General features: G+C 40.4%; 1 long non-coding RNA gene across 2 annotated transcripts in view; it reads right to left on the minus strand.

Moving 5' to 3' along the window:
- Positions 1 to 21,343, minus strand: part of LOC129483900 (uncharacterized) — a 50,441-nt gene that overhangs the window by 14,391 nt on the left and 14,707 nt on the right. Inside the window, exons 2-3 of one of the 2 annotated variants that reach the window (XR_008658328.2) lie at positions 15,512 to 15,651; positions 9,169 to 9,254 (exon numbers count right to left, since the gene is read on the minus strand). This is a non-coding gene — a long non-coding RNA (uncharacterized lncRNA). Of the gene's footprint in view, positions 1 to 9,168; positions 9,325 to 15,511; positions 15,652 to 21,343 lie in introns of both variants that reach the window. The other variant, XR_008658327.2, reaches the window with a different exon arrangement.

The raw sequence follows: 21,343 nt of genomic DNA on the forward strand, positions 1-21,343 counted from the left end.
ATATGCCTTTTATTTCATTTTCTTATTTTATCATGCTGGCTAGGCCTTCCAGTGCTATGTCAAACCAAAGTGATGAGAGCTAATATCCTTGTTTTCTTCTGGAATTTAGAGGGAACACATTCAGTCTTTAATCATTAAGTGTGATATTAGCTTTATGGTTTTTTTGCAGATGCTCTTCGTCAAGGTAAGTAAGGAGCCCCTTTTTCTAGTTTGCTGAGTGTTTTTATCACAAACAGAAAATAAATTTTGTCGAGCGCATTTTTTTTTGCATCAATTGATATGGTCATATAGCTTTTCTTCTTTGGCCTATTAATATGGTGAATCACATTGACTTTTGAATATTGACTCTTTATTTATGTCTTCCTAAATTTCTCTTAGAAATATTTGGTAGTTTTTAATTTAAAGATCTTAAACATTTTTCATTAGATTTATTCTCATGTATTTAATACTTTTGGTTTGTAAATGAAATTATTTCCTTAATTTTATTTTATAAGTATTATTAGTATGTAGAAATAAAATTGTTTATGTATTGACTTTGTATCCAACAAACTTGCTAAATTTACTTAAGTATTTCAGTAGTCATTTATATTTCTTGTGTACTTAATCATATTCCTGCAAATAAGGACAGTTTTAGTTCTTTAATCTTTTCTATTCTTTATTTTTATTTATTTTTCTTGCCATATTATGTGAGCTAAGATCTCCAGCACAAAACTGAATAAAACCAGTGACAGTGAATATCCTATCTTACATGAAATCAGTGAGAATATTCAATACTTTGCCTTTGTGTAGGATTTCAGCTATAGAATATTGTAGGCTTTTATTTTGTTTTACATGTGCAAAATTCAGAACTAATTTTTTAAAAAACATCCTTTAGCCCGGGGTCTCCAACCCCCAGGCCACAGACAGGTATGTGGCCTTTTAGGAACGAGCTGCACAGCAGGAGGTGAGCAGTGAGCCAGCGAGTGAAGCTTCGCCTGTATTTACAGTCGTTCCCCATCGCTTGCGTGACTGCATGAGCTCCACCTCCTGTCAGATCAGTGGCGGCATTAGATTCTCATAGGAACGCGAACCCTATTGTGAACTGTGCATGTGAAGGATCTAGGTTGCATGCTTCTTCTGAGAATCCAATGCCTGATGATCTGTCACTGTCTCCCATCACCCCCAGATGGGACCATCTAGTTGCAGGAAAACAAGCTCAGGGCTCCCACTGATTCTACATTATGGTGTTTATAATTATTTTATTATATATTACATTGTAAAATAATAGAAATAAAGTGCACAATAAATGTAATGTGCTTAAATCATCCCAAAACCATCCCCCTACCTCGGTCTGTGGAAAAAATGTTTTCCACAAAACAGGTCCCTGGTGCCAAAAAGGTTGTGGACCACTGCTTTAGTCTCACGTAAGTTATTAAGACTTAGGACTGTGAACTCAGAGGCAGGTTGTAAAGTATAATTAACGAAGAACAAGCAACGTAACCTACTTTTGAATATGGAATTGAGAACATAGCAAATGTTTAAATAAAATTTTTGAAGAGTTTTAAATCTAGGTAAAATTTACATACGTAAAAATGAACAGATCTTATGAATTTTAGCATATTGAATATTGACCTTGTAACCAGTAACTCAATCAACATACAAAACATTTCTACATTCTCCCAAATTTTATCTTGCTTCCTTCCAGTTACTACTCACAGCACACATGCAAACATTATGCTGATTTCTGTTAATGTTTTTGTTTTGCTGTTTTAAAATTTCACATACATGGAATCATAAAGCATGAATTCGTTTGTGTTTGGCTTCTTTGCTGAGCAAAATATTTTTAGCATGACATAAATTTTTATTCACTCTCCTATTTGATGAACATTTAAGCTGTTTCTAGTTTGGGGCTATTATAAATAAAGCTGTTATAAATATTTCCATACAAGTCCTTTTGTGAACTTACATTTTAATTTCTCTTGGGTTAATCCCTAGGATAGGAACTGTTGGGTCATAGATTAAGTCTGTTTAACTTTATAAGAAACTTCAAAAGTTTATTATAATGATAGTGCTGTTTTCTATTACCACAAGCAATATATGAGTACCAAATGTTTTATATCCTCCACAACATTTGTTGTTAGCCTTTTTAAATTTTAGCTTTTTTTTTTTTTTTGGTAACAACCTTTTAAGCAGATTAAGAAAGTTCTATTTCTAATCTATGTAAGACTTTATTGTTTAAGAGAGCTAAATGTTATCAAATACTTTTTCTGCATCTCGTAAGACACTTGTAAGACTCTCATTTATTTTGTTCATGTGGTGAATTATACTGATTGATGTTTTAACAAATTTATTGAGGCATGTTTTACATATCTTAAATTCACCAACTTCAAGTGTACAGTTTGACGAGTTTTTGTAAATTTATCCCGTTGTGCAATCACTATCACAAGCTATCACCCCAAAACTTTCCTTATTATTCCCCTATGCAGTTCATTGCTCTTATTTTTCCAATCCCCAGGCAACCTCTGAAATGTTTTCTGTTTGTTCTGTTTGTATAATTTTGTCATTTCTAGAAATTCTATGTAAACAAAATCATAAAATATACATCCTTTCCCACATGTCAAGCAACTGAAGCCTCCTGCCAACAGCCATGTAAGTAAGCCATCTTGGGAGCAAAACTATCTGGTTCTCCTCAGACATTCAGATGACTGCAGCCTCAGCTGACATCTTAACTGCAACCTCACGAGAGATCCTGAGAACCAAATCTACCTTTCTGAGCAACTATCAAACTTCTGACCCACAGAAACTATGAGATAATAAATATTTTTTGTTTAAACCATGAAAAATTGAAGTGCCGGGCACGGTGGCTCACGCCTGTAATCCCAGCACTTTGGGAGAGTGAGGCAGGCAGATCACGAGGTCAAGAGATCGAGACCATCCTGGCCAATATGGTGAAACCCTGTCTCTACTAAAACTACAAAAGTTAGCTGGGTGTGGTGATGTGCACCTGTAGTCCCAGCTACTACGGAGGCTGAGGCAAGAGAATCGCTTGAACCCAGGAGGCAGAGGTTGCAGTGAGCCGAGATCGTGCCACCGCACTCTAGCCTGGGTGACAGAGTGAGCCTCCATCTCAAACAAAAAAAAAAAAAAAAGAAGAAGTAATTTATTATGCAATAATAAATAATGAATATACTTGCATTAGTGGAAAAAGCCCATTGGTCATTATATATTACTCTTTTTACATAACCCTGGATTTTTAAATATAGAATTACTGTGTTTAGGTTCATGAGAGATGGTAATCTATAATTTTCCTTTCTTAGAATGTCCTCTTTGAGTTTTGGTATCAAGATTAGGCTAGCTCAAAAAATGAATTGGGAAATGCTGTCAAATTTTTATGATCTCAAAGAGCTTCTGTAAAATTAATAATTTTTCAATTATATATTTAGAAGAGCTCAAGAGTGAGAACATTTAAGTTTGACGGTTTCTCTGGAGAAAGTTTATAAATTACAAATGTAATTTATTTTATAGATATGAACTATTGAGAATTTGTATTTTTTATTTCAATATTGTTAACTTTTATTTGTGCAATAATTTATTTTATCTTATCCCAATTGTCAAAATCATTACCCTAAATTATTTAATACAATTTTATCTTTTTATCTGTAGAATTCTTGAAATTCATAATTTGTGCTCTCTCCCTTATTTTCATCAATTTTTCTATGTATTTATTGATTTTAATAATATCTTCAAAGAACCACTCTAGGCTTTGTTTGTTTAGTTTCTGTATTGTATATTCACTTTCTCTTTCATTGTTTTCAGATCTTATCTATCCTACTTTATTTGTGTTGTTTCCTGTTGTTTTTGTAGCTTAAATTGGAGACTTTCATAATTTATTTTCAATCATTCTCCTTTTTCTCATACATACATTTAACATTTTACATTTCTCTCTAGGCACTGCTGTAACTGCTTCTTACACATTTTTATATGTAGTAAATTTTTTGCTGTTTGTTCAGTTTAAAATATTTTCTGATATTCATTGTGATTAATTCTATGATCCATGGGCTATTCAAAAATAAGTGTCCAATCTCAAAATATCTAAGGATTCTAGGAATCTTTTAAAATTTTATTTATAGTTGAAATCTACAATGTTCAACAAATGTAGTCTATATTTTTGCTATTCAAAGTACTTGTTAAAATTTCCATGTTTAAAAGTTGTTAAATTTTCCAATTTCTTTTTATTACATGAAATCTCTTTAACTTTAGTAATATTTCTTTCACTAGTGTCTTATTTAGTTTTTTATATATGTATGAACATATATATATACTTATGTATATATGCACATTTATGCACTTAATGACAGTATCAAAATATAAAAGCAAAAATTAATAGAACTAAAAGGAGAACTGTGCAAATCCGCAATTACAGTTGAAAACTTTGGTATCAGCTCTTATAGGAAATGATAGAACAAGCAGATAAAAACTCACTAAGGATATAAAAGATTTGAAAAGTACAATTAATCAACTTGACTTTATAGACATTTATAGAACAGTACAGCCAACCACTGCATAATGCACATTATTTTCAAGTGTATAGGGAACATACACCAAAATACAATGTTTCTTCTTTCTTTTTCTCTCAACGTATCTTAACTTTATACTTAAAAGGATTTTTTCCCCCTGGGTATATAAACAGCTTTTTTTTTCTTTCTTTTCTTTCTTTTTTTTTTTGAGACGGAGTCTCACTCTGTTGCCCAGGCTGGAGTGCAGTGGCATGATCTCGGCTCACTGCAACCTCCACCTCCTGGGTTCAAGCGATTCTCCCACCTCAGCCTCCTGAGTAGTTGGATTACAGGTGCCCACCACCATGCCCAGCTAATTTTTTTTGTATTTTTAGTGGAGACGGGGTTTCACCATTTTGGCCAGCTGGTCTCAAACTCCTGACCTCAGGTGATCCGCCCCCCTCAGCCTCCCAAAGTGCTGGGATTACAGGCATGAGCCACTGTACCAGGTCCATATAAACAGCGTATAGTTGACTTTTAAAAAAGTATAAATATATATTTCTTGAGACAGGATCTGGCTCTGTCATCCAGGCTAGAGTGCAATGGCCGGATCATGGTTCACTGAAGCCTTGACTTCCTTGGCTCTGACTATCCTCCCGCCTCAGCTTCCTAAATAGCTGGGACTACAGGCACATGCCACCACACCCAGCTAATTTTTTTTTCCATGTTTTAAGAGACAGGGTCTTGCTGTGCTGCCCAGGCTGGTCTTGAATTCCTGACCTCCAGTGATCTTCCCACCTCAGAGTATTTATCTTTTAATTGCAGTGATTCACCTGTTTATATTTAACGTTTATACTTAATGATACAATTGATTTGGGTCTACTGTCCTTCTGTTCATTTTCTATTTGTTCATTCTATTCCTTTGTTTCTTCCTTGCTCCTCCCTTACTCTCTTTTGGATTAACAAAATATTTTTCTTATGACCTTTTTCTTCTGTTTTGGTCTTCGAGTAATGTATACTTTTATTAATCATTTAGTGGTTACGAAATAAATGACAACATATTCTTTGATTTATGAAAGCCTACCTTAAATGAATACTTTTGCCACTTTCTGAACTATGCCAAAAATTTACAAGTTGGCCGGGCATTGTGGCTAGCACCTGTAATCCCAGCACTTTGGGAGGCCGAGTCAGGCAGATCGCCTGAGGTCAGGAATTTGAGACCAGCCTGGCCAAAATGGTGAAACCCTGTCTCTACTAGAAATACAAAAATTAGCCAGGCATGGTGGTGGGCACCTGTAATCCCAGCTACTCAGGAGGCTGAGCCAGGAGAATTGCTTGAACGTGGGAGGCGGAGGTTGCAGTGAGCCAAGATTGTGCCACTGCACTCCAACCTGGGTGACAGAGTGAGACTCCATCTCAAAAAAAAAAAAATTTTACAAGTTTGGTTCCATTTATGTCCTTCACACACTTTATGTTATTGTCACATTTTATTACTACCTATGTTTTAATCCCTACCTGGCATTGTTACTAGTGTTTTTTTTTTTTTGGGACAGAGTCTGGCTCTGTCCCCCAGGCTGGAGTGCAGTGGCACCATCTTGGCTCACTGCAAGCTCCGCCTCCCGGGTTCACGCCATGCTCCTGCCTTATCCTCCCGAGTAGCTGGGACTACAGGTGCCCGCCACCACGCCCTGCTAATTTTTTTGTATTTTTAGTAGAGACAGGGTTTCACTATGTTGGCCAGGATGGTCTCGAACTCCTGACCTCGTGATCCGCCCACCTCGGCCTCCCAAAGTGCTAGGATTACAGGCTTGAGCCACCGCGCCCGGCCTGTTACTAGTGTTTTTAAACAATAAAAATTTATTTATTTTATCTACATATTTATAGTTAAATGCTTCTGACTGGGGTCATTTTCATTTAGTATGAAGAATTCCCTTAAGTATTTCTTACAGTACAAGGCTTTTGGTGACACATTTTCTCAGCCTTGTCTGAAAAGTTTTTACTTTAACTTTTTTTTTCTTTTCTTTTCTTTTTTTTGAGACGGAGTCTCCCTGTCTCCCAGGCTGAGGTGCAGTGGCGCAATCTCGGCTCAGTGCAAGCTCCGCCTCCCGGGTTCACGCCATTCTCCTGCCTCAGCCTCCGGAGTAGCTGGGACTACAGGCGCCCGCCACCACGCCCGGCTAATTTTTTGTATTTTTAGTAGAGACGGGGTTTCACCGTGTTAGCCAGGATGGTCTCGATCTCCTACCTCGTGATCTGCCCGCCTCGGCCTCCCAAAGTGCTGGGATTACAGGCTTGAGCCACCGCGTTTACTTTAATTTTAAAAGATAAAATTCTAGGCCGGATGCGGTGGCTCACGCCTGTAATCCCAGCACTTTGGGAGGCCGAAGTGGGCGGATCATGAGGTCAGGAGATCGCATCCTGGCAAACACGGTGAAACCCTGTCTCTACTAAAAATACAAAAAATTAGCCAGGCATGGTGGCCGGCGCCTGTAGTCCCAGCTACTCGGGCGGCTGAGTCAGGAGAATGGCGTGAACCCGGGAGGCGGAGGTTGCAGTGAGCCGAGATCGCGCCACTGCACCTCAGCCTGGGAGACAGGAAGACTCCGTCTCAAAAAAAAAAAAAAAGATAAAATTCTAAGTTGGCAGATTTCTTTAAAATCCCATTTGGAAGATTATCTTTTATTGTCTTCTGTCTTTTATAACTTTGCTAAAAAGGCAACCGAGTCTTTTTTTTTTTTTTTTTTTTTTTGTATTTTTACTAGATATGAGGTTTCATTATGTTGGCCAGGCTGGTTTTTTTTTTTTTTTGAGATGGAGTCTTGCTCTGTCGTCCAGGCTGGAGTGCAATGGCACGCTCTCGGCTCACTGCAAGCTCCGCCTCCCGGGTTCACACCATTCTCCTGCCTCAGCCTCCCAAGTAGCTGGGACTACAGGCGCCCGCCACCACGCTCAGCTAATTTTTTGTATTTTTAGTAGAGACGGGGTTTCACTGTGTGACCCAGGATGGTCTCGATCTCCTGACCTCATGATCCACCCACTTCGGCCTCCCAAAGTGTTGAGATTACAGGCGTGAGCCACTGCGCCCAGCCAAAAGGCATCCAGGTCTTATTTCTTTTGAAGGCAATGTGCTTTTTCCTATGTTTATTTTACTCTTTGCATTTGATTTTCAGCAGGTTGACTATAATAAACCTAGATATAGTTTTTAAATATATTTATCCAATTTGGGGTTCAAAGAAGTCTTTAAATCTGTTTTAACATATTTCAATCAGGTTTGAAAGTTGTGGGGCTAGTCTGTCTCCCAGGCTGGAGTGCAGTGGTGTGATCATGGTGCACTGCAGCCTTGACCTCCAAGGCTCAATTGATCCTTGCACCTCAGCCCCCCAAGTAGCTGGGACTACAGGCATGAGCCACCATACCCAGCTACTTTGTGTGTGTGTGTGTGTGTGTGTGTTTTATGTAGAGATGGGGTTTTGTCATGTTGCCCAGGCTGGTCTCAAACACCTGAGCTCAAACAGTCCACCTACCCAGGCCTCCCAAAGTGCTGGAATTACAGGTCTGAGCCACTGCACCAGGCCCAATTTTTCTTTTTAAGACTTCATTTCTTTTACAATCTTAGCCTTGTCTTCTAGCTTGGTAGTATCTAATATGATCTTTAGGCAGCCCACTGTATTTTGTGTTTTTAATTTCAGGGACTGTTTTGTATTTTTAGAAATTCTATAAAGGTATTTTCTGAATTTGAATTAAAAAATAGTATCTTGCTATTATTTGATTCCTTTTCCATTCCTAATATGCTCTATTAATATAACTGAATCTTCCTATTCATGAACATGGAATCTCTCTCCATTTATTTAGTCCTTCTTTCATCAGAGTTTCGTAACTTTTCTCATATCATACACAACATGTATATGAAAGAAATTGCAGTTTTTTTGGCCGGGTGCGGTGGCTCACGCCTATAATCCCAGCACTTTGGGAGGCTGAGGCAGGTGGATCACTTGAGGTCAGGAGTTCGAGACCAGCCTGGCCAACATGGAGAAACCCTATCTCTACAAAAATACAAAAAAATTAGCTGGGCCTGGTGGCACACGCCTGTAATCCCAGCTACTTGGGAGGCTGAGACAGGAGAATCACTTGAACCCAGGAGGCACAGGTTGCAATGAGCCAAGATCATGCCATTGCACTCCAGCCTGGGTGACAGATCGAGACTTCATCATCTCAAAAGAAAAAAAAAGAAAAGAAAAAAAAAGAAATTGCAGTTTTTGCCATTAAAATAATTGCAAAACCCACAATTACCTTTGCACCATCCTAAATACATATTTTGTTAGATTTATGCCTAAGTACTTCATTGCTTTTGGTTCTAAGGTAAATGGCATTGTATTTTTATTTTCAAATCCCACTTGTTTATTTCTGGTATATATAAAAAGTGATTGGCTTTTGTATATTAATCTTGTATCCTATAACATTGCTATGTTCACTTATTATTTCCAGTTATTAAATGAATTTTTTTGGATTTTCTAAATAGATAATCATGTCCCCTGTTTTCTTTCTTTCTTCCCTATTTGTAACCCTTTTATTTATTTATTTATTTTTAAATCTTATTGTATTGGCTGAAACTTCCAGTGCAATATTCAAAATTAATGATGAGAGGAGACATATCATGTTTCTGATCTTATTCAGAAAATTTTAAGTTACTTACCATTAAGTATGCTGTTAACTGCAGTAATTTTTTGTAAATATTCTTTAGTAAGGTGGGAAGTTCCCTTCTTAGTCCATTTAGTGTTGCTATAAAGGAATACCGGAGGCTGGGTAACTTATAAAGAAAAGAGGTTGATTTGCATCACAGTTCTTCATGCTGTAAAATAAGCATAGCGTCAGCATCTGCTTCTGGTGAGGGATTCGGGCTGCTTCAACTCATGGCGGAAGGTGAAGGCAAGCCAATGTGTTCAGTGATCATATGGTGAGAGAGGAAGCAAGAGAAAGGGAAAATGCTAGTTTTTTGTTTGTTTGTTTGTTTTTTAAGAATCAGCTCTTATGGCAACTAATAGTGCAAGAACTCATTCACTGACTCCACTCCTTCCCCCACCAAAGGAGGGCATTAATCTATTCATTACGGGCCCACCCCCATGACCCATCCACTTCCTGTTAGGCTCTACCTGTCAACACCACCACACTGGGGATCAAATTTGAACATAAGATTTGAAGGGGACAAACATCCAAACTATAGCACCCTCTATTCCTAGTTAACTGAGAGTATTTATTATGAATGGGTGTTGGATTTTGTCAAATGGCTTTTCTGCATCTCTTGATATAATCATATGATTTTTCTTCTTTAACCTAATGATATGATGGATTATATTAATTGATTTTTGAATACTGAATACGTTTTAAATACCCTTAATAAATCCCACTAGGTCTTGAGGTATAATTCTTTTTATAATTTTTTTATTTAATTTGCTAATATTTTGTTGAAAATTTTTGCTTCTGTAGTCATGAGAAGCATTGATCTATGAGTTTTTTAATTTTAGTAATGTCTTTGTCTGCTTTTGGAATTGAGTAATGCTGGCTTCATAGAATGAGCTAGGGAATATTCCCTCTGCTTCTATCTTCTGAATGAGATTGCAGAGAGTTGGAAGCATTTCTTCCTTAAATGTTTGGTAGAGTTAACCAGTGAACCCATCTGGGCCTGGTCCTTTCTGTTTTGGAAAGCTATTGATTCAATTTCTTTAATAGATATAGGCCTATTGAGATTGTCAATTTACTCTTGTGTGAGTTTGGAAGATTGTATTTCAAGGAATTGGTCTATTTCATCTACGTTATCAAATTTATTAGCATTGAGTTGTTTATAGTATTTTAAAAATTATTCTTTTAATGTTTATAGTGATGTTCCCTCTTCTGTTTCTGATATTAGCAATTTGTATTTTCTCTTTTTTTTTTAAATTAGCTTGCATGGCTTGAGACTTATTGGTTTTGTTGATCTTTTCAAAGAAACAGCTTTTGATTTTATCAATTTTCTCTATTGATTTCCAATTTCAATTTCATTGATTTCTGATCGAAATTTTTTTTTTTGAGATGGAGTTTCACTTTGTTGCCCAGGCTAGAGTGCAATGGCACAATCTCGACTTACTGCAAACTCCACCTCCCAGGTTCAAGCGATTCTCCTGCCTCAGCCTTCAGAGTAGCTGGGATTACAGGTGCCCGCCCCCTGCCCAACTAATTTTTGTATTTTTAGTACAGACAGGGTTTCACCATGTTGGTCAGGCTGGTCTTGAACTCGTGACCTCAGGTGATCTACCTGCCTCGGCCTCCCAAAGTGCTAGGATTAAAGGCATGAGCCACTGCGTCCGGCCAATATCTATCATTTTAAAAACTGTTTTCCATTGTTGCCCTTGTTCTATGTTCCTATTTTTGTCTTTTTTTCTTCCTTTTGTGGTTTTAAGAGAGCGTTATCTATAATTTCATTTTCTCTCCTTTCTTAGAGTTTCTTATTATTATTTTAAATAAACTTATCTATTAGATCAATTAAGAATTAGAAAAATAGGCCGGGCGCGGTGGCTCACGCTTGTAATCCCAGCACTTTGGGAGGCCGAGGCAGGCGGATCACGAGGTCAGGAGATTGAGACCACGGTGAAACCCCCTCTCTACTAAAAATACAAAAAATTAGCTGGGCGTGGTGGCGGGCGCCTGTAGTCCCAGCTACTTGGGAGGCTGAGGCAGGAGAATGGCGTGAACCCAGGAGGCGGAGCTTGCAGTGAGCCGAGATTGTGCCACTGCACTCCAGCCTGGGCGACAGAGCAAGACTCCGTCTCAAAAAAAAAAAAAAAAAGAATTAGAAAAATAATAGTTTTTATTTTATCTTCACATATGCCTTCTCTTCTGTTCTTTGTTTATATAGATTCAAGTTTCTTACCTATATCATTTCCCTTCTCTCTAAATAAATTCTTGCAACATTTTTTGAAACTCAGGTGTACTGGTAACGAATTCCTTCAATTTTTTTTTTTTTTTTTGGTCTGCAAGCCTTTATTTCTCCTTCATTTTTGAAAGATAATTTTTCAGGGTACAGCATTCTAGGTTGGTGGTTTTTTACTTTCAACACTTGAAGTATTTCACTCTGTTTTTGCTTGCATGCTTTCTGAGGAGAAGTTGTATGTAATTCTTATCTTTGCTTCTATGTAGATAAGGTGTGTTCATTTTCTCTACTTTTTTTTTTTTTTTTTTTTTGGAAACAGAGTTTCTCTGTTGCCCAGGCTAAAGTGCAGTGGCACGATCTCGGCTCATTGAAACCTCTGTCTCCCAGGTTCAAGCGATTCTCCTGCCTCAGCCTCCCAAGTAGCTGGGATTACAGGTGCATGCCACCATGCCTAGCTAATTATTTTTGTATTTTTTGTAGAGATGGGGTTTCTCCATGTTGGCCAGGCTGGTCTTGAACTCCTGGCCTCAAGCGATCCACCAGCCTTGGCCTCCCAAAGTGCTGGGATTACAGGAATGAGCCACCACGCTCGGCCATTTTCTCTACTTCTTTCAGGGTCTTTTTCTTTATCTTTAATTTTCTGTAGTTTAAATATGATATACCTAGGTGTAGGTTTTTGGCATTTATGATGCTTGATGTTCTCTGAGTTTCCTGTATCTGTGGTTTGGTGTCTGACATTAATTTGCAGAAATTCTTAGTCATTATTTTTTCAAATATTTAAAATAATTATTCTTTTAAAAATAATTTTTTGTTCCTTTTTTTCTTCTCCTTCTAGTATTCTCATTATGTATATTTACACCTTTTGTAATTGTCTCACAGTTTTTAGACATTCTGTTGTTTTTTTCTAGTCTTTTTTTCCTATTTGATTTTCGACTTTGGAGGTTTCTACTGAGGTATCCTTAAGCGCAGTGACTCTTTCCTCAGCTGTGTCCAGTCTACTAATAACCCCACCAAAGTAGTCTCCCATTTCTCTTCTGTTGTTTTTGATCTCTAGCATTTTTTCTTTGAATTTCCACCTCTCTACTTATATTGACCATCTGTTACTGTGTTCTCCCAAATTTATTCATTAGAGCCCTTAGCATATTAATGATATTTGTTTTAAATTCCTGGTCTGATAATTCCAATATTCTTGCCATATTTGAATCTGGCTCTGATGCTTGCTTTGTTTCTTTGAACTGTGTCCTTTGTTTTAGAGTATGCCTCATAATTTCTTCATGATGACCGGAGATGATGTTCTGGGTTAAAGGAACCGCCCTAAACAGGCCTTCAGTAATGTGGTGGTAAGGTATTGTGGGGTGGAGAAGTGCTCTACAGGCCCATAGGTAGTTTTCAGTCTTTTAGTGAGCCTGTGCCTCTGGACTGTGAACTTCACATGTGCTTCTCAGCACCTCCCAGCCCAGGTGGAGCAGAATAACAAGAGTGGGCTGGAGTTAAGCATTTCCCTTCTCTCACATGGAAATCTGGAAGGGGCTAGAGTTAGGTATTTTTCTTCCTTTACGTGGAAGGCTAGAACCAGCTGTAGTAGATTTGGGTATTTCCCTTCCTCCCTGTTAGGTGCTGATAAAACTCCAGCTGGTTAGGCTCCAGTTAACTACTTTCTCCTGAGGGCAGACCTTGTTAAGAAGAATAAAATGCACTGGTGTACTTCAAAATGGTTCCCTTTTCTCCTCTCTTCTGCTAGAAGCACAAGGAGATTTTTCCCCAAAATCACTGTGAGACCCTGTGGATTCTAGCAGTTAAAACTCGCAAAAGTGTAGGGTCCCTGATGACTGGGACCCCAAGGAATTTTTATCTCCAGCAATTTATCAGCTACAGTTCAGATTTCTGTACCCCAGCGTTGGTTCCGAGGAAGTTTCTGCATGTGGTTTCTGCTGTGGTAAGTTGTGATTCTCTGTACTCACCGGTCGGTCTTTCCAATTTTAGGGGCAGAGGTTTGCACCTTAACCTCACTTCTTTCTCTGATCTAAGAAGAGTTGGTTTTTCTGTGTGCTTAGCTTTTTAATTGTTACAATGAAATGGTGACTTCCAAGCTTCTTACATGCTAGACTGGAAACTGGAAGTCACCAGTGAAATTTTTACCTTTTACTGTTGGATGTATGTGTGGTGTGCATTCAGCTATCACAGGGCAGGAAGTTTACATTTTTGTTCAAGATTCAGCCGAGGACTAGTAACTTGGAAGTTTCCTCTCATTGCTCCTGAGGAAGCGGCCTTGTGTATTCACACAGTCTTCTAGGCTGCCAGGGCTGAGTGTGATTTTATTTTTAAGCTTGGCTTCATAGGAGTTGCCTCTTGGGGCAGAGTAGCTTATTGTTCACTTAGTGTTTTGTCAGATGTTCTGTTTAAGCTCCTTGTTCCACTAAAGCTTCACCTTGTGTTGATGAGTCTGTGAGGCTTGGGGAATGCTTTCAAGTCCGTCCCCACGTCTGCTCCAATTGCTCCTGTGTGGGGGCAGCCTTGTGCCTGCACACAACCCTTTTGACCCCTAGAGTTGACTGTGATCCTACCAGGCCTCTTTTTGGCTGTCTTTTCCTGGTTCTGTTAAACTTCTGTTCTGCTATTTTGCTTGTATAACGGAGCTACCAGCCTCCTCTTAATTATTCTCCGCCTGATCTTTATGGTGTTCCACAGCGTTGTTGTTGTTTGTTTTTCTTTTTTACACAGGGGCTTGCTCTGTTGCCCTGGCTGCAGTGCAGTGTGCAGTAGCATGATCACTGCTCACTGCAGCCTCGACCTCCCCAGACTCAGGTGATCTTCCCACCTCAGCCTCCTGAGTAGCTGGGATTACAGGCATGCACCACCACACAGGCTAATTTTTCTAATTTTTTTTTTTTTTTTTTTTTTTTTTTTTTTTTTTTTTTTTTTTTTAGAGCTAGGGTTTCCCCGTGTTGTCCATGATCCACAGCATTCTTAGGCCTGGAGTTCTCCACTCTGTGTTCCAAACAGCTGGTCCCCTCAGGCAGAGCCGCAGAGCTCTTCATCTCATGGCCTGCCTCTCCCCTGGGCAGAGACCCTGTGCTATGCACTGGAGTTGGGGGTGGAGACCTACTTCTCGATGTGACACCCTTGCTCTATGAATAGGGTTGGGGTGGGTGGATGGTAACCCCTTGTCTACTTGGCTTGACCTTCCTGGCATGGAAACTCTCCTAAGAGCACATGGAATGTGGGCAGAGGGCTATTGGACTGCCAGTGTTTGCAGCTTGCCTTGCCTGAGGTAATTTCTATCCTATGACTGAGGGCTGGGTGGAGAAAGAGTACCCTGGTCATCTCGGATGTGCCTGCCTAGAATACAGCTTCCATGATCCAGGGATGGTGATGGTAGGGGGGATGTGGAGGTGGTAGGGGGGATGTGGAGGTGGTAGGGGGGATGTGGAGGTGGTAGGGGGGATGTGGAGGTGGTAGGGGGGATGTGGAGGTGGTAGGGGGGATGTGGAGGTGGTAGGGGGGATGTGGAGGTGGTAGGGGGGATGTGGAGGTGGTGGGGGGATGTGGAGGTGGTGGGGGGATGTGGAGGTGGTGGGGGGATGTGGAGGTGGTGGGGGTGTAGTGGTGGTAGAGGGGATGTGGTGGTGGTGGGGGGGATGTGGTAGTGGGGGGGACGTGGGGGGGATGTGGAGGTGGTAGGGGGGATGAGGTGGTGGGGGGGATGTGGTGGTTAGGGGGAGGATGTGGTGGTGGTTAGGGGGAGGATGTGGTGGTGGTAGGGGGGGATGTGGTGGGGGGGATGTGGGGGAATGTGGGATTATAGTGGGGGGAGATGGTGGTGGGGGGTATGTGGTGATGGGGGAATGGTGATAGCTATTCTGGAAGTCTTACCCCTAAAATAATCTTTAAAAAATGGAAATTTGCTCTGAAGCTATTCCTCCTCTCTTAACTTAAAGCAGTTTAATGATTCCCCATTGATTTTTAAAATGAAATCTAAAATTCCTACTCTGGCCAACTTATGTAATCTAAGCCTACATCTCCAGCCTCATTTTGAGCCAATTTCATTCTTAGTGTTCTCCCACTGGGCACAAAAGTTCTCTCACAGTTCCTCAAACATGGCAAGCTCTGTTTTGCCTCAGGACCTACTCACTTCCTTTTCTTTACATGGCTCATTGCTACTCATTGTCCAGAATTCAGCTTTAGCATCAGTCTTCATCAAAGCCCACTCTTTGCGTCTTGACTTGTGTAGATCCAATGCTCCATTGAAACCGAGATCTTCCCTTTCCACACCTGTAATAATTTAATTATTTCAAGTTGTTTATTATTATTATTTTGGAGACAGGATCTTGCTCTGAGACCTGGGCAAGAGAGTGAGCAAGATGACAGCTCACTGCAGCCTTGACCTCTCAAGCTCAAGCGATCCTTCTACCTCAGCCTCCCTAGTAGCTGAAACCACAGGTGCACACCATGGTGCCCAACTAATTTTTAAATCATTTGTACACAGTCTCCCTATGTTGCTTAGGCTGGTCTTGAATTCCTGGGCTCAAGTGATCCTTCTGCCTCAGCCTCTCAAAGTGTTGGGATTACAGGCGTGAGCCACTGTGCCCTGCCGTGTTTCTTATTTAATAACATCTACTTCCCTATTTGATTGTAAGCTCCCCGAGGGATAGTTTTCTATTGTGCGTTTCCAAGGAGCTCAACAAAGACTTGACTGACAGCCTGATGGATCCACCTTAGAGCCTTTACACAGGGTGACCAATGCTGGATTATCCTGCAGTATAAAGTGGGGAAGAATATAATGGTTGTTAATAGTTATTTTTTATTTTTCTTCTCTTGAGAATTTATGCAATTATTCTAAAACAATTATGTTTTGGTCAAGGTGTATAGATTTCTTTTGGATCTACATTTGGAGGTATATATAGTTTGGCTGCCCAGGTCAGGCATCCTTAACTCACAGAGGCAGTGGTAGGTGTTGCTTCTGGTAACTCTGATGCCAATGGGGAAGGTCACTCTTCCCTCCCTTACCTAGGTCTTTCTCTGAAATCAAGTGAGACATCCTAGATGACAGGAACTTGTGGAGGCCAACACAGAATATGCTGACTCGGATCTCCTCCCTATCACCTCCTTTCTTTTGTCTCATGTAGAATTGTGAAAATAATATCTGTCTTGTTTATTGGCACAAGTAGACAATAAATTCCTCTTTTCTTTTCCAGTACACAGTTAATTGCTTTAGTTCAGTTACATACCTGTGAGCTTCTAAAGTTCCTTCCATTGTTTTCTAGCTCTTTTCTAGTTATCTCTGGAAAACTCCTCAATAACAATATCACAGCCCCCCAAATGGCCATACTCATGCTTTCTGTGTGTAAATATTGTTGGTGTTAGACCTGTATTGAGGAAGAGAGAACAGGGCATTCAGAAGAGAAATAACATGTAATTTAGTTACATTACTCTCTGAGTACCTTGAGATGTCCAGAAGTCCCTTTTAGAAGCCCCGCAGATATAGTCAACTAGTTTTTCCTTCTTTTCTAAATAAACCCAATATGTGGTTTTCGAATGAATGAATAAATGAACAATATCTGCTTATCCTCAAGGACCAGCAAAATAAGTAAAAATTTCCTTATTATGTTGCTTTCCTGTTTTGTTTAATCATCGCAACTGTGGCCACAGAATACCTCATAATATTCAGTGGCAAATGTACAGCATGTTAGCTTCAGTATGGATTTCTCTCTTTGCTGGATTTTCAGGGTATAGGGAGGATTCACCTCTGTATGTACCATTGTTTCTGACTATGGGAAACAAGATCTGTGTTCTAAGCAGATTGGATCATATAAAGTGGGATGTAACTTACTCTGAATTTCAAAACTACCTACACAACACTCAGACATCAGAGAGGGGTAATTCTGGGGGGCTGAGTTTTACTTGACCTTCCTGTTCTATTTCCATTTTAAATTACCCATTTAATGAAATGTAAAAACCAGCTCCACTATTATGAGTCTAGTTTTCTGTCACCCATGGTTCACATTGAACCTCAGTTATTTGAATCACATTGTCACAGTAATTAGCCCAGAGCATGCAATTACTAAATGAATGAATGAATGAATGCCACACACACTACAGTTGAAGGGGTTGGAAATTTTACACTGGAGAGTATTCAGATAAAACTTGATGGTTCAAATATTTGAAAGACAGTTTCTGAAAGATTCAAAATGTTCATGAGGCAGGACTAGGCAGAAGCAAGACTAATGCACAAAGGTTCGTTCAGTCCAACAAACATAGCATGCCTACTGGGCACCATGTTTGCCCTGTGGGATGTGGAATCGTTAAACAGTATAATCCTGCTCTGAGGCTTTGGGGTGGGTAGGGGCCTGTGGTAGGAATGGATTTCTATAGACAGAACAATCTTACTGGAAATCAGGGGCTGGGAATTTGGGAATTAGTTTAATTGTAACTTAGGTTGTGTGTTGTTGTGGAGAGACTGCAGGGGGTAACTAATGACATTTAATGGGGGTGTGGGGGGAATTGTTTCAGTGGAACCACCTCTTGGCACCATCACTTGTGTGGCTTAATATCTAATGGTCTCTGAACTCACCTCCTCAAGGCCCTCACTTCTTTTTTTTTTTTTTTTTTTTTTTGAGACAGAGTCTCACTCTGTTACCCAGGCTGGAGTACAGTGGCACGATCTCGGATCTTGGCTCACTGCAACATCCGACCCCTGGGTTCAGGTGATTCTCCTGAATCAGCCTCCCGAGTAGCTGGGATTACAGGCACCTGTCACTGCCCCTGACTAATTTTTTGTATTTTTAGTAGAGACGGGGTTTCATCATCTTGGCCAGGCTGGTCTTGAACTCTTGACCTCATGGTCTACCCACCTTGGCCTCCCAACGTTCTGGGATTACAGACGTGAGCCACCGCGCCCGGCCAAGGCCTTCACTTCTTAAGGCAACGTGGATGACTTTGCTTATTAGGTGAAAGTCAGAAAGTTTCAGGAAAGACAAAGATTAATATTTTGGGGTATTTTCCTTATATCTTATTTGTAAGTGATCTTCCCCACATAAAAGCAGCCTGTTAAATAATTCCTTACCTTTATGAGAATTTTCTAAAATAGTACAATCAGAGATACCCCTATTTTGTTAGACATTGTGATTGGGTTGGTTTCGACAATGTGGTCACTCTATGTGTGGATTTGGAGGGGGCTGCCTCATAGCCACTGTCTTGAGAAAAAGCCTTTGCTAAGGGGCTGTGGTGTGCCTTGGCCCCAAGTGTTCTAATTAACTAGAGGTGTAGGAAGCAGGCTCTCTTCCTTCTTCTTTTAATTCCCCAAGGTCCCAGGGAAGGCCTGTGATCCACAGTTCTGAGTAGGAAAGGCAGGCAGGAAGGCTGGAGGGTGTCACCGGGCTGGAAGCAGGGCAGGCAAGACCAGGTCCATGAGGAGCCTGTGAGAATGTCCAGGGCAGGACTGGGAGGGAATGTCAGAGAAGAGGGCAGGATCCTGACTGCTGAGCAGCACGAGACTGGGACTGGGCAGAAAGGAGGCCTGAAGCTTAAATAATATCACATGAACTCTCTTGGTTTGAGGTTTTATCAAAGAGGCTTTTGAGGCCTGGAGAATTCCAAACCTCCTGGAAGGGGAAGTTGACAGGCCTGGGGTCCTGAGATCTTACTTCAGGAGACTTTCACTCCTCCTAGTCAAGGCCCTGGGCTCTTGCCTCTCTTCCATTCATAGGCCCATCCTGATTGTACCTCACAGTCTGCCTGGGGAATCTGAGCCAAGGAAATGCATGTGTAATGAGATTTGCACCCACATTTTCCACACCCTGTCTGGGGACATCAGGTCTGACAAGCATGCGTGTGCTTTTGGGATTATGTCCAGAATATGTATAATCAGAGATATCCCAGAAATTTGGCATCCATGTGGCCAAAACTTTGAGCATTGGATCTCAGCTTCTGTGGTTCTCACAAACTTAGCAGCTGACTTTTCTTAAGTTATTGTCCAAGCTAGGTTCATTTCAGGAAGCAGGCAGGTGACAGTGGGAATCTGTGATGATGCTGGAGGCCCTAAGGAGTCTCTACTGAATAATCATGTCTTGGTGCAATTCCAACTTCAGGTAGGAAAGTTGGTATTGAGAAAATTCCCAAGTTGGGATTGAGTAGAATCTCTCAATTCTTGATGAGAATGCTCCTCCAAAGCAATGTTGCTAGTATAAGGCCATTTTTGTCTTTTAGAAACTTTTTTTTTTTTTTTTTTTTTTTTTTTTGGTAACAGGGTCTTGCTCGGTTGGTCAGGCTGGCGTACTGTGGCACTATCATGGCTCACTGAAGCCTCAACCTCCTGGGCTCAAGTGATGCTCCCTCCTCAGCCTCCCTAGTAGCTGGGACTACAGGTACATGCCACCATGACTGGCTAATTTTTTTTAGTTTGTAAAGATGGGATCTTGCTTTGTTGCCCAGCCTGGTCTTGAATTCCTGGCCTCAAGTATTCTTCCCACCTTGGCCTCCCAAAGTGCTGGGATTGCAGGTGTAAGCTACCACACTCAGCACATTTTTTTTAATGATAATACTTTGGTGAAGGTTGGGGGTGAGATAGATACTACAAGTAGGAATATATGTTAACGAAAGTTTTTTGTAAAAGACATTTGTGGCCGTGCATGGTGGCTCACACTTGTAATCCCAGCACTTTGGGAGGCTAAGGCGGGCAGATCACCTGAAGCCAGGAGTTTGAGACCATTCTGGCCAACATGGTGAAACCCCATCTCTACTAAAAATACAAAAAATTAGCCGGGCATAGTGGCGGGCACCTGTAGTCCCAGCTACTTGGGAGGCGGAGGCAGGAGAATCACTTGAACCCGGGAGGAGGAGGCTGCAGTGAGCCGAGATCATGCTACTGCGCCCCTGCCTGGGCAAAAAGAGTGAAACTCTATCTCATAACAAAACAAAACAAAAAACAAAAGACATTTACTAGTCTGTACAAAGAGCCTTAAGAAATTAGACAGATTTCAAGACAGCTCTGATTACACATACTCTGTTTTATAATTGCACTTTTGCCCAATAATTCTCTTTATAGTAATCCCCTTTCAGGAAATGATCAGATATATGGAGAAAGAATTGTGATGTTTATGCCAGTATTGCTCATATCAAAATGTGGAAATTTACTTCAGTGTCTGATAATAAGAGAATAGTTAAATTAGTCACATTAAACTTATTTGGTGAAATATTAGGCCTCTGTGAAAAAATGACACTTAGAGAAAATACATACACAGTTTACAGAAAATACTAATTTCCTTTTTTTTTTTTTTTTTTTTTTTTTGAGATGGAGTCTTGTTCTATCACCCAGGCTGGAGTGCAGTGGCACGATCTAGGCTCACTGCAACCTCTGCCTCCCGGGTTCAAGTGATTCTCCTGGCTCAGCCTCCTGAGTAGCTGGGATTACAGGCGCATGCCACCACGCCCGGCTAAATTTTGTATCTGTAGTAGAGACGGGGTTTCACCATGTTGGTCAGGCTGGTCTTGAACTCCTGATCTCATGATCTGCTCTCCTCAGCCTCCCAAAGTGCTGGGATTACAGGTGTGAGCCATCACGCCCGGCTAATTTTCTTAAATATATGAAAAAGTGCTCCACCTCACTCCAAATAAGAGAGATGCAAATTAAAGCAACATGAGATACCATTATCACTAGTGAAAGAGTAAAATAGTTGATAATTTGTGTTATTGAGGGAGAGAGAGAACTGGAACTCTCATACACTGTTAGTTACCTATTGCAATATAACAAACTCTTAAAGTTAGTGGCTTACGACAACAATAAACACTTGTCATGTCTCCTAGTTTCTGTGTGTAAGTTATTTTGGAACATCTTAGTGGGATCTTTCTGGCTTGGGGTATTTCATGAGATTACCCTCAGCTGAAAGCTCGACTGGATATGCACAGTTTCCTTCCAAAATACCTCACTCACATGGCTGGCAAGGCGATTCTAGTTATTGGTGGGAGG

Source organism: Symphalangus syndactylus, chromosome 6 (assembly GCF_028878055.3).
Source record: "Symphalangus syndactylus isolate Jambi chromosome 6, NHGRI_mSymSyn1-v2.1_pri, whole genome shotgun sequence".
Lineage (NCBI taxonomy): Eukaryota > Metazoa > Chordata > Mammalia > Primates > Hylobatidae > Symphalangus > Symphalangus syndactylus.